Source organism: Phyllopteryx taeniolatus, chromosome 20 (genome assembly GCF_024500385.1).
Source record: "Phyllopteryx taeniolatus isolate TA_2022b chromosome 20, UOR_Ptae_1.2, whole genome shotgun sequence".
Classification (NCBI taxonomy): Eukaryota; Metazoa; Chordata; class Actinopteri; order Syngnathiformes; family Syngnathidae; genus Phyllopteryx; species Phyllopteryx taeniolatus.
This window is the reverse complement of record NC_084521.1, coordinates 13201606-13215968: the sequence shown is the minus strand read 5'-3', so window position 1 is coordinate 13215968 and position 14363 is coordinate 13201606. Positions and strand designations below refer to the sequence as shown.

Sequence of the window (14363 nt, the reverse complement as noted above, 5' to 3'; positions counted from 1 at the left end):
GGTCCACCACTATTGCCTCTTCTACTCATCTTTCTCTCCGCTTTTCCTCATTCATCAACTCCTCAAAGTATTCTTTCCATCACACAACTGGCACCAGTCAACACATTTCCATCTCTATCCTTAATCACCCTAACCTGCTGCACATCCTTCCCATCTCTATCCATCTGTCTGGCCAACCTGTATAGATCCTTTACTCCTTCTTTAGTGTCCAACCTGGCATACATGTCATCATATGCCTCTGGTTTGGCCTTTGCCACCTCTACCTTTGCCCTACGTCACATCTCAATGTATTCCTTTCTCCTCTTCTCGGTCCTCTCAGTGTCCCACTTCTTCTGAGCTAACCTATTTCATTGTATGATTTCCTGTACTTTGAGGTTCCACCATCAAGTCTCCTCTCCTTTCCTGCCAGAAGATACACTAAGTACTCTCCTGCCTGTTTCTCTGATCAGCTTGGCTGTATTGGTCCAGTCTTCTGGAAGCTCCTCCTGTCCACCGAGAGCCTGTCTCGCGTCTTCCCGAAAAGCCGCATAACACTTTCTTTCTCAGTTTCCACCACATGGTTTTCTGCTCTGCTTTTGTCCTCCCCACCACCAGAGTCATCTTACAGACGACCATCCTATGCTGTCTAGCCAAACTCTCCCCTACCACTACCTTATAGTCAGTAACCTCCTTCAGATCACATGGCCTGCAGAAGATGTAATCCACCTGCGTGCTTCTACCGCCGCTCTTGTAGGGCACTTTATGTTCCTGCCTCTTCTGGAAAAATGTGTTCAGTACAGCAATTTCCATCCTTTTAATCAAAGTCTACAACCATCTGTCCCTCCAAGTTCATTTCCTGGATGCCGTACTGGATATTCAAACTGCTCTAAGTGCTAGAGGACTCTGCATCTTTTTGCACAATTGTTTTTTGTCAATGTCTCTGTCTCCAAAGTGTTCTGTAAATTGACTGTCGGTTGTACTAGAGCGGCTCCAACTACCGGAGACAAATTCCTTGTGTGTTTTGGACATACTTGGCAAATAAAGATGATTCTGATTCTGATTCTGATTACCCATCACTTTTTCATCATCCTTGTTTCCTTCACCAACATGTCCATTACAATGTGCACCAATCATGACTCTCTCACTGTCTGGGATCCTCAGAACTACTTCGTCTCCTTCCAGAAATTCTCTTTCACCTCTAGGTCACATCCTACCTGTGGGGCATAGCCATTAATCACATTATAGAGAACACCCTCAATTACAAGTTTCAGCCTCATCACTTGATCGGACACTCTTTTCACCTCCAAGACATTCTTAGCTAACTCTTCCTTTAAAATCACCCCTACTCCATTTCTCTTCCCATCTACACCATGGTAAAATAATTTAAACCCTGCCCCAAAACTTCTAGCCTTACTGCCTTTCCACCTGCTCTCTTGGACACACAATATTATCAACCTTTCTCCTAATCATCATGTCAACCAACTCTCGAGATTTTCCTGTCATAGTCCCAACATTCAAAGTCCCCACATTCAGTACTAGGCTCTGTGCTTTCCTCTTCTCTTTCTTCCAAAGAACCCGCTTTCCACCTCCTTCGTCTTCAACCCACAGTAGCTGATTCTCCACCGGTGCCCTGCAGGTTAACGGCACCGGTGGCAGATGTTGCTAATCCGGTCCACGCCCGATCGCGGTCCACGCGCGGAATTCTTTGGATGAATGCTCATATTTGTTTGTCAAAGTTTTAAGCCGTTTGCCCTTCCTGACGCAACCTTCTACATTTATCCAGGCTTGGGACCGGCCTACAGCTTGCACTTGCTTGTGCCCCCCATAGGGCTGCATTACAATCAAAATAATAAACACTGTTAAAACAAAACAAAACAAAACAAACAAACAAAAGTGTGTCAAGCAAATCTGATCATTATTATCTAAATCTCTGCATTGAAACACGTTGTAATATACAGTGGGTAGAGAAAGTATTCAAACCCCCTTAAATTATTCACTCTTTGTTATATTGTAGCCATTCGCTAAAATCAATTAAGTTATTTTTTTTCCTCATTAATCTACACACAGCACCGCATATTGACAGAAAAAAAATGAATTGTAAAACTTTTTTGCAGATTTATTAAAAAAGAAAAACTGAAATATCACACAGCCATAAGTATTCAGACCCTTTGCTGAGTATTTAGTAGAAGCACTCTTTTGAGCTAATACAGCCATGAGTCTTGTTGGGAATGATGCAACAAGTTTTTCACACCTAGATTGGGCATCCTCTGCCATTCCTACTATTAGCTGTAAGGTCTTATAGGGACAACTATGTGGCTTTCCTAATCAAGTTCAATCAATATAATCAAACACAGCTGGAATCCAATGAAGGCCTAGAACCATCTCAAGGATGATCAGAAGAAATGGACAGCACCCAAGTTAAATATATGAGTGTCACAGCAAAGGGTCTGAATACTTATGGCTGTGTGATATTTCAGTTTTTCTTTTTTAATAAATCTGCAAATATTTCAGCAATTCTGTTTTTTTCCCTGTCAATACGGGGTGCTGTGTGTAGATTATCCATCCATCCATTTTCTGAGCCGCTTCTCCTCACTAGGGTCGCCGGCGTGCTGGAGCCTATCCCAGCTGTCATCGGGCAGGAGGCGGGGTACACCCTGAACTGGTTGCCAGCCAATCGCAGGGCACAACATTCGCACTCACATTCACACCTACGGGCAATTTAGAGTCTCCAATTAATGCATGTTTTTTGGGATGTGGGAGGAAACCGGAGTGCCCGGAGAAAACCCACGCAGGCACGGGGAGAACATGCAAACTCCACACAGGCGGGACTGGGGATTGAACCCCGCTCCTCAGAACTGTGAGGCTGACGCTCTAACCAGTCGGCCACCGTGCCGCCGTGTGTAGATTAATGAGGAAAAAAAATAACTTAAATGATTTTAGCAAATGGCTGCAATTATAACAAAAGGGTGAAAAATTTAAGGGGGTCTGAATACTTTCCGTACCCACTCTAGTTGTGCCTGACATGGCTGAGGCTGTGGTACGGTTGCAAAATTCAGACAATGTTAAGTTTTGATAGGAATTAACATTAATTTATGGAATAAACCTGACATTTGCACATTGTCAGATTGTTCAATGAGCAGGAACTTCATTCATGTAGAGTGAAAAAAATTGCAGCATTATATTGGGTAAAACCATAATATTTATGGAAAGGTTTTCTGCACTGTATTGTGCATCCCTCAGTTCCATGATGGTGTGGGGGGAAAATAATGTTTACCAACATGTTTATGTTGTTCAATGAGAGGAGTTGATTTTAAATACTTATCCACAATCAAAGCAAAGTCAAGAAAAGAAAAAAATATATATATAACTGTCACCTTCACCAGTACCCTGCCTCTCGCCCAAAGTCAGCTGGTATAGGCACAAGCTCACTTGCAACAACAACTAGTGGATAGTATGGTAAGCAGCACAGGAAACTGATAGATGATATTTTACCTTTAAATGTTTTCAATCACAGGCTGCGTGTGACACTTTGAAGTCAGTTGTTTTTTACTCAATGATGAAAAGACAACTGACATTCCTTCTCATGACCTGAACCTTGTAAATGTGTGCATCGACCCCCTCCAAGATGCTGCTCCTGCTGCTAAGACATGTTTAATGACACTGTGTCTCCCTGTGAAAAATCCTGTGGCTGATCCAGCCGCTGATGGAGTGCTGAGCCAGTGGCTCCCAAACCAGACCTTCAGGCTGGTGTCAGCGCTGCTTCTCAGTGCCAAGGGAGGGGCGTTTGCAGGGAGCCAGGTGTCACAACAAACCACTTTTCCACCACCGTGCCTACCTAAGCCACAGAGACAAGGTAACCTCTATCAAAGCAAAGCAGGTATCAGCCTGTAATGCAGGGGTGTCAAACTCATTTTTTCCACAGGCCACATTGTAGTTATGACTTCCTTCAGAGGGCCCTTATGACTGTGAACCCATATATGTATAATGCCTCATGTGGAAGTCTGGAGTGGCAGAGAAGTATGTTAGAATAATACAGGAAATGTACAAGGGCAGGACAACAGCGGTGAGGTGTGCTGTAGGTGTGACGAATTTAAGGTGGAGGTGGGACTGCATCAGGGATCAGCCCTGAGCCCCTTCCTGTTTGCAGTGGTGATGGATAGGCTGACAGATGAGGTTAGACTGGAATCCCCGTGGACCATGATGTTTGCAGATCACATAGTAATCTGCAGTGAAAGCAGGGAGCAGGTGGAGGAACAGTTAGAAAGATGGAGGCATGCACTGGAAAGCAGAGGAATGAAGATTAGCTCAAGTAAGACAGAATATATGTGCATGAATGAGAGGGGTGGTGGGGGAAGATTGCGGCTACAGGGAGAAGAGATAGCAAGGGTGGAGGACTTTAATACTTGGGGTCGACCGTCGAGAGCAATGGTGAGTGTGGTCAGGAAGTGAAGAAACGGGTCCAAGCAGGTTGGAGCGGGTGGAGGAAGGTGTCAGGTGTGTTATGTGACAGAAGAGTCTCTGCTTGGATGAAGGGCAAAGTTTATAAGACAGTGGTGAGGCCAGCCATGATGTACGGATTAGAGGCACTGAAGAGACAACAGGAAGCAGAGCTGGAGGTGGCGGAAATGAAGATGTTGAGGTTCGCTCTCGGAGTGACCAAGTTGGATAAAATTAGAAATGAGCTCATCAGAGGGACAGCCAAGGTTCAATGTTTTGGAGACAAAGTTAGAGAAAACAGACTTCGATGGTTTGGACACGTCCAGAGGAGAAATAGTGAGTATATTGGTTAAGGATGATGAGGACGGAGCTGCCAGGCAAGAGAGCTAGAGGAAGACCAAAGAGAAGGTTGATGGAAGTCGTGAGGGAAGACATGTGGGCAGTTAGTGTTCGAGAGGAGGATGCAGAAGATAGGCTTACATGGAAAAGGATGACGCGCTGTGGCGACCCCTAATGGGACAAGCCGAAAGGAAAAGAAGAGGAGTTGGAACTTTCAACAGCAAACAAACATTAATCAGTGCATCCCCTCAACCCAACATGGGGCTGCAGTGATAAGGTACATAAAGCCCACCTCTGTGCATGGTGACATTTTTAAAGCTTAATTACATGCTTGGCTAACGGGTAAGTTAACGTCTCACCGGCTGCAGAATTACACTATCACTGTCTACAGCTGTTGAGCAAGCGCACATTTCGGACAGATTTGCCAGTCACACATGCACACCTGCCTTCGACGCCGGTGTGCAGAAAACGCAAAGCAAATAACGAGGCAACCATGGCACCAGCTACTTCCCAAAGAGATGGCGATGTACACTAATCCCTTACTATATCACGGTTCACTTATTGTGGATTTAGTACTTTTTTTTTTTGTAGCTCAGTGTAGTGCAGTTAGCCACCTGCACATCTCTGATAGCGTTAGCTTCATTGACTATATGATTTTAATGTGGAAGCAATGACTCACTTCGGGTCAATTGTGCTCTTATTCTGCAGAAAAATAAAACTTACTGACTAATCTCAAGTCATACATTTGGTAACTCATCTAATTACTTGAGAATACAAAGAACATGACCGGAAAGCCAAATTTTAAAACACAAACCACAGTCAGAGTTTCGTGAAATAAATTCACAAATACCAACCTTCGCCCAATGAATAGCTAATGCACACACTCATAACAATATCTACAGGAACAAAGTAAAGAGCAACATTAAGCTTGATTTTGTACTACTCCAGTACTCTAATTAAAAACATATATGTGTGCATGTATATATATACATATATATATATATATGTATATATATATATAAAAGTGGTCGCTTCTACAGATTTCATTTATTGCATAGGTTTTCTAGAACATAGCCCCCGTGATAAATGAGGGTTTACTGTAATGCAAAGAGCACTGAAATGCTACCTTGATAGTCCTTGATGCCATGTAGACTTGTGTAAAAGAAAACGAGTCTTTCAAGGCCGAGAGCCTTCTTCTTTTATGCACGGAATGCTCCAAATTACTAAGATCCTAATCAATCAAATGTGCTTCAGAGGTTAAGGAATATAAGAGAGCGAATGATGTATGACGTTCCTTATGGATAAATGGTTGTGTATTTCATTACACTCGCTGCATGGTACCACATGGGGATGGGAAGTTATGATGATTCAAGGGGACCTGCGCTGACAAGGGTCCCTTAGGGCATATTAGAATATGATATATGAGTTGGGCCCTATTTTATAGATCTTTACGGTACCCAAATTTTCCCGCCACTCTCTTGAGTGTCGCTGAAAAAGTGCATAGCAGTGGACACTTCAATTAACACAGGTGCAATTTTATGCCCGTACTTGGCCATGCTTCAGAGAACTATAACAAGAACTAACTACAATATATAAGGGACTTTATCAAAGCAATTAAATTAAATGGTGTGATGTAAAAAGAGTTGGTCCTGAGAATCTTTTTAGACTCAGCACAGAAGACTTCAGTGCTTCCAACATTGATGACAATCTTCTGATTCTGATTCTTTTTAATTTCAATGGATCTAGCAACCAAAAATCCCATCATTGGCCCTTTTATGGACTGAAGTAGGAAAGTCACCACCTGCACGAAGAGACAGCTAAAAATAATTCTTCAATGAAACTGTTGTTAAGATGAGAATCTAACTTTGCTTTATATAAAGTTAAAGTAAGTTAAAGTAAAGTTGAAGTTTGCAGTGGTGTAAAGATGTGCTGCCACATAGTGAGGGAGGTCCTAAAATATTAATATACTCTACCAACTGCCAGATTGGATGTTTGTTGTTATTCTATCTTTAATCTTGAGTATTGGCTAGAAAAGCCCTGTGGTTCGAAGATCATGTCTAAAAATAATAATAACTCATGCCTCCTGATAAACAAGCATTAGGCAAGATAAGTAGAGAAATAATTTAGTTCGTGACTGAAAATAGCCTTAGCGACTGGATCACCAAGAAGTTGTCGGCACACAAGATTGTCTTACATAATACTGTGCAAGGAACTCATTGATTACATACAGTAAGACTCAAAAGTTATATTCACCTGAGACGTTGGTCAATGCTGCTGTTTTTGTTAACAACGCAGCTCAAATGGGCTCAGCTGTTATAAAAGTGTCTATCATCTGAGGTATGAGAGTAACGACCTGATTTGGTAGTCATTTATTTGTCTTATGTTGATGACACAGCCGGTGAATAATTGGAGTATCAAATGTATTTAAAGTGACAGCCACTATTTGAGGAAAGGTGTTTTCCCTTCTATAGTAAATGTTATATGTAAATGTGTTAATTTATTTTCTTTTCAGTCTACATCAAAACTAGAGCAGCAAAGGAAAACACGGAAAACATTGTCCACCACGTTTTCTTTGCTCATCAGACACTTCATTGGTCAAAGCTTAAGGGAGACACGAAGCAAGCACAAGTGCTCTATAGTCGATCTTCTCACATGCTGCTTGCAATCAGCACATCTGAGATAACAAGCTCAACCGACTGCCAACACCTACAGCTCGGTAATTAAATGCCTGGAAAAACAACAACAACCACCATCTTTTTGCCAGATTAAAAAAAAAAAACATACATATTCTTCAGTACACCAAGGAGCGTCAGATAGGAAGAGAGCCATAAATAAGGAAGTTGTCTTGAGGAGTATAAACTGAAGAAATGTGACAGAGGGGATAGTAAATTAGGTCTCTGCTCCAGTGGAACCAATTAATTAGATGACCGTGTTCACGTGTATTTTGTACGTGTCTGTTGAGTTGTAAATTGTCCCATTAACAACAGAGAGTGGCACAATGTGTGTGTGTGTGTGTGTGTGTGTGTGTGCACGCGTGCGTGCGGCTCTGCCTGAGTCTCCATCTCCAGTAAACTGTATCCCAAGGGTAACGTGGAACAAGACAGGAGCAGAGTTGGGGACCGAGCCAGCAAGCACCCGCTGTGATCTCATCTCTGCTCGACCAAGTAAACAGATGTAGGAACCTCTCGTCTCGCCTCCTCCTACTCCTTCACGCAACTGAGGAGACTTAAGACCACTCTGACAGGAGATGCCTAGATACTATACAAAACCTGCACATTTTATTAGCATTTATTATGTCTCTTTTCCCATATGAGGGCAATAAAATCAGCCAAACTTTGGATGAACTCTTTTTATGTGTCTGGTTTCACTCCAGCGGAAAGAAAGAGACGCATAAACATTTAATTGCACTGTTCATGATTTCAGTCTTGCGATACAAATAGGAAGCACAACCAACTGATTCGACATTAATAAAAGGCATAATGGGTCGTAACTCTATAGGCTGGATTTACACTGCAATTCCCAATTCTGATTTAGTAGATGCTGTATCATATCTATTATCTATAATGTCTATTCAGGTACGAATGTAATTTCAAGTATTTGCTTTCACTATGTTTACATTTAGTGAACACCTCAAACATTCTGCATGTGCACACTATTACATGGACATGTTCTCAACAAGGTGAGGTCCTTTTGCTACACTTTCAGCATTTAGATGGAAACATTAACAGTATAGTTCTCAAAACATTATTAAGATATGTTCACTGACTGACAGGCTCCAAAATGCAGCTTTGGGGTTAGCAAACTGCCAAATAGACATTTGATTTACGTGTTTTCAATTGAAAACAGTGCCCTTTAATGCTTCACAGAATTTGTTTCCTATTAGAAATACCAAGCAAATTGTAAAGTGGAAGCTTTAAGAATTCCAAACCTTCTCACTGATTGCAAGGCTTGCAGCCTAGCAGCTGTATGCAAGCCTTACATCACCAAGCACAACGCCAAATATCAGATGGAGTGGAGCAAAGCATGCAGTCACAGCCTCTGGAGCAGTGGGAATGTCTTCTGAGGAGTGACTAAATGTCGCTTCTCCATCTGGTAGTCTAATGACTGACTGCATTTTGCCAGTTGAAACGTTCGGTTGATGAGGGATAATGCTAGAGGCTTGTTTTCCTGAAGAAGGCCTAGAGCACTTAGCTCTAATTGATGCTTCATCTTACCAAGACATTTCGGACAATTCTGCTTCCAACTCTGCGGGAAGACTTTTGGGAAGTCTCTTTTCTTTTACAGCATGACCGTGCCCCGGTGCACAAAACAAGAAGCCAAGTTTGGCATGGAAGAACTTCAAAGCCCTAAAGTCGAAAACACCTTTGAGATTAACTAGAACCAAAATTGTTTACCAGCCTCTCATCCACATGCACATCTGTTCAGAGCTGGACTCTGCAAGCCTAAGCAAGTTTATATTTTACAGTTTGTTGCTGCTTTTTTATATCTTTGCTGATCACATGGTATAAAAGTACTAAATTAGCACTTTGTCAGGTGTGAGATCATGACAAACACCCTACTGATACATTTGCTCCAACAACAACTTATGTAAGGTTTTCTCTATATAAAGGTGTCCTAAATAAACATGCTTCTCGTAACTTTTTCGCTTAAAAGCTGTGTCTTTGGGGGCCTTGCTACAATGAAGTCAGTAGCTTATCTTGAAGTCTCCATTCAAAATGGCCAGATAATAAGCTTATTTGCATGCCGCGAAAATGGAAGCCAGTGAATTGCTGCTGTGTCTTTGAAATTCAAAACCCATTAAAAAGAACTTTTAACATCAGGGCAGGGTGATTAGGAATCTACTGGGAGGCCATAATTGCATTTGCTTCGACGCAATGCCAGCCTAGGCTGCTTCACGTAGCATCGCTTCAGCATAACACTCTCTGAGGGAAAGACAGCGAGAGTAGAGGGCAACAGTAACAAAATCTTCACATTAAACTGCATCAATGCGGCCCTGTAAAGGTTTTCTCACAAGGATTGATTGAATTATATTCTAATGTATGTTACGGTCATTTATAGGTTAGGTTAGGTTCGGGGTTCGAATCTACACTCTGGCCTTGCTTGGTATTGCTTTATCCCGCATTCCCAAAACATGCATGTTAGGTAAATTGAAGACTTTAAATGATCCCTCGGTGTGAATGTGCGTGTGAATGGTTGTTTCTCTGTACCCCGCTTCTTGCCCAAAGTAAGCTGGTTAGGCTCCAGCTCACCCGTGACCCTAATGAGGATAAGTGGAAGAGAAAACTTATGGCTGGATGGCTGTTCATTAATAAACTTGGAATATGCTAATTTAAATTCATTGTGGTGGGGATCAAAGATGGCACCTTTGAGTTGGTAGCCTGTTAAAAGAGCTCTGCTAATTTGACTCTTTATTTTGCACTTTTCCGCCATTTTTTGTCATTTAATGTTCATAGTACGCCATGTGGGCCCATTATGGATTGTTTTTGGCGGTGACATTCTTTGGAGGAGAACATCGGTTTTGTGTTTTGTGTACAGCCCTTAGTGACAGCTGCGGGTTTTGTGAGATCGCTATAGACTTCAAATAAAATTGTGTCGAGTTAAGTTATTATGCCATACACCTACAATAAATATTGAGAATCCATATAAGAATTATATGAACATATTCAATAAAATATTCAATGATTCAATATTTCAGAGAGCACCCCTGTAATAATGAATCACTGAATAAATTATAGATGATTGAGCATATAGAGTTTTGAGCGCAGCGTTTAGCTCTATGAGCAGTTCAAATAATTACACACAGTCTGATGCAGTGTTGCTCTACACCACGGTAAACTGCAACCAAATAATAAACAATATCTAAAGCACACTGAAGCTTACTTCCCACTAAGAGATGGCACAAATGCTTCGGCTAGATGGTGAAAATCCTAAAACAACTTTACTTCATCATAGAAAATGGGCTTTCAGCGGTATAAAACTGTTCTGCCTTCAAGGTACCCTAAGCACTTCAACATTGTCTCCTCATACACCTACCGATGACATCAATGGCATCAGGAGCAACTCGGCGTCACGTATCTTGCACAAGCACACACTGACATGGTCACAAGGACTCAGGATCGAATCCACAACCTTCTGGTTGCGACACAACCACTCCACTGAGTGGGCCATGCCACCCTCTAATCATCGCTAATCAGCAGCCCCACATCAATAGTTGCCTTTATCACATATGCTTGGGTCCATATAAGCTTAATGACCTTCGACATGTGCTCATTAAACACTGCGACAAAGCTGCTTGTGCAGGTAGGTGACTGCTGCCAATCACCACAAGGTCACAAAGAGGTTGCAAGGCAGCAAATTGCAGCAAAATTGGGAATAAAGTGTTTTTAAATTGGGGTCAAAGACTTAGACTAACAATAAATATTCATTTAGGGTATTTAGGGAGACGCGTTTAACAATTCGAGTTTCCTCTGTCAAAGCAGAATGAGTGACATCGGAGGCATGAAAAATGGAGGCTGAGGGTGTCATCGCTGCTGATTCCGTGACATGTCACGCTGCACTCTTACTAATCACATTTCACTTTAATGTTTCCACACTGTCTCGCAGTGATCGATGACACTATGCCCTCCTTCAGAGGCATGAGGCAGAAAGCGTGAAGCCCACACTTAATCCACTCTACTACCTCGCCCTAAATCATCAGTGTGCCACACCGGGTGGACGCATTACTGTGCAGAATGTAAAGTAGGTTTTATTGAAAAGGGCCACACAAGGCCAGTAAACAGATATAAGAGTCAGTTTGATTTTATATATATATATATATATATATATATATATATATATATATATACGCACACACTGTATATGCACTTATTTACATGCAGCATGTTCGGCATTCCAGTTGTAGTCAATTTAATAGCTTATGCTCATTACTTACTATTTCATACACAAAGTCACCTTTTGAAGCACCCTTGTGGCAAATTTGAAATTAACTATGAAATAATTTATTAGGGACTCGTGTTTGGCATACACACAGCCACACGCACACATACACAGGCACACACACACACACACAATATTAAAATGCGACTTTCAGCTCTCCCAACTAATTTAAAGTCATTGGAGGAAAGTTATTACACCTAACAGTGCCAAACAAATGTGACTAAAAGAAGTCACTTGAATAATTTTGCCTCAGAACTATGGACAGTATGTAGTGTATGTTTACTCAGGACAGATCAGACTTATAAAGTTGCTCATTTCCACTGATCCCCGATACTTAACATGATTTCAGTGTAGGTGAAACTCCAGAAATGTAATTACTAAAACCTGTAAACCTTGCTTGGAGGCTTGTGCACTAAAATTGTGTGAAGTTTGCAACACTCAGCAGCGCTTAAGTAGCAGGTGGGTGTGTGACATTTCATTTCAGACATTCATATTTAAGAGATTTGAATGGGAAAATCCATCCATCCATTTTCCGGACCGCTTATCCTCACTCGGGTCCCGGGTATGCTGGAGCCTATCCCAGCTGACTGCGGGTGAGATGCGGGGTACACTCTCACCCGGTTGGGAATGGGAAAATCTAAAACGAATCAACAGTTGCATTTTTTTTTCATGGACCATAAGCTGAGGGCTACGCTGTGATTGTGATAATCAGGAAGTTGGAAGTGCACTGTTTTAATCAAAAAATATATAGCTGGCGATGGGCGGAAAGCTTATACCTCCAAAAGCATGACTTTCCAGGAAACAAAAAAAACAAGCATGTTTGTTGAGCCATTAACATTGCATCGTAAAAGATTTTTCAACACTTTATATTGGTCAATTATTTGTAAAAAAAAAAAATAACAGACTCACAAGGGGACTGACCACTAGTATCGATTTGTGAAAAAAATATGAAATTGACCAAATTTGGACATACAAGGTTAAGGCCCGAGGCTAGTGATATGTAAAATCATACATGTCCACAAATATGGAGGTTATGACACAGATGACCAAAAACAGAACATTATGCCACGAAAACACTACAATTTCCCAAATTTTTAAAAAAAGATAGTATGATGTGCTTGCCTATTTCTGCAAAAATACAACCCCAAATTTTATACCAGTAACAGGGCTGCACAATTCATCGAATTTTAATCGCGATCACGATTTTGGCTGCCACGATTAAATTTACCTGATCGTCCGCTATTTTTGCACAGCTGCATATGAAGTGCTTACTCAACCTAGTCAGCCAACCACCAGGAGGTGAACGTGTGGTTAATACTTCATCAAGCTGTCTGAATAACAAGCAAGCGGCACCCAATGCACCCTGGAGTGGAAGCTTCAGTCACTCTCGGTGGGATTACGACAATGAGTCATGCCAAGAGAAACAAGTACAGCAAAAATTGGAGACGAGGAGCATCGTGGTGAGGAGCTCGTGCCTAGAAAAGGGATCAACATACGTTTTCTGAACATGTTTTGATTGATGGCAAGTGATGTGAAACAAGAAGCCATACTGTATGTAAAGAGTGCAGCAGTGTTGTCTGCCCTGCAAGGTAACACAACAAATCTGTTCAGCCATCAGAAAAAACTGTAGAAAAATGACAAAACACTGGACAAAAAACATCCGAGCCCCTTGTGCGATTATTTTTCCAAAGTGGCATTAAATACATTGTATGAACAAAGACTGGGGTCAGGCCAGCCTGCAGATGAAAAGTCTCAGTCAAGCCAGTTGCCACAACTATTGTTCATACTATGCCTTATGGTAACATGCCAACAATGCACTGTGAGGGCCAACTTCAAACTAAATGTTTAAAATGACATTTTTGTCCAATGTATCAATACTTGAGTCTTGTATTTTGAAGTTGGTCCCCGCGGCGCTTGCCGGCATGCATGGTATGAGCAATCGTTGTAGCAGCTGGCTTGACATTGTCTTTTTGACAGGAGGCAAGCCTGACTGCAGTGAAAAACGCTGGGAGTAAATAGAGAGGGAAATCACAACTGTCGGGTTCTTTGCAGTATGCGACCACAACTGACCTATGGTCAAGCGGAACAATGGAGCCATTGACAATTCACTATATTTTCAAATGAAAAGTCGGTGCTTGCAGCCAAACGTTATTGCCTTTTATGCATAAACTGTATTTACTTCCATTGAGTTGAACATTTGTGATTGCACTCTGCAATAGCATATTTATTCAGTTGGTCAATTTGAAATTTTTGGGTACATTTTAATTTGTTATCAGTCATTTAGTCTTATTTGAAGATTAATTTTGCACTGAAAACAGTTTCCATATTGTTTGTTGAAAAGTAGTGTAATAGAAATGGAGATGATTTCCCTAAAATGAGGAATGATCGTGATTACAATAATTGAGCAAAATAATTGTGTTTATCATTTTGGCCATAATCGTGCAGACCTACCCGCATAGAAAGATTCTATACAGTTATATAGGTGACCAATCTTGTGAATATGCCTGAATTTTGATAAACACGACTAAAAAAAATAAAAATAAAAAACTCTTGCTAATAAAAATACTGCATTGTCTACTTTTTTCCAGATTTTCCCAGAATGTAATGTTTTGTTTAAATCACCAATCTGCATGTAGTTTTAGTGTAATCCTGCTAACAAAAAAGGCAAGGGC

The 14363-nt window shown here is 41.3% G+C and overlaps 1 protein-coding gene across 2 annotated transcripts in view; it reads right to left on the bottom strand.

The window, feature by feature from the left end:
* The window catches only part of sema5a (sema domain, seven thrombospondin repeats (type 1 and type 1-like), transmembrane domain (TM) and short cytoplasmic domain, (semaphorin) 5A), a 128298-nt gene that overhangs the window by 99693 nt on the left and 14242 nt on the right, over positions 1-14363 (bottom strand). Inside the window, exon 1 of one of the 2 annotated variants that reach the window (XM_061758496.1) lies at positions 7009-7024. The exons of the other annotated variant lie outside the window; for it this stretch is intronic. The gene's annotated coding sequence lies outside the window, so the exon portion shown is untranslated. Of the gene's footprint in view, positions 1-7008; positions 7025-14363 lie in introns of those variants that run through there. 2 annotated transcript variants of the gene reach the window in all.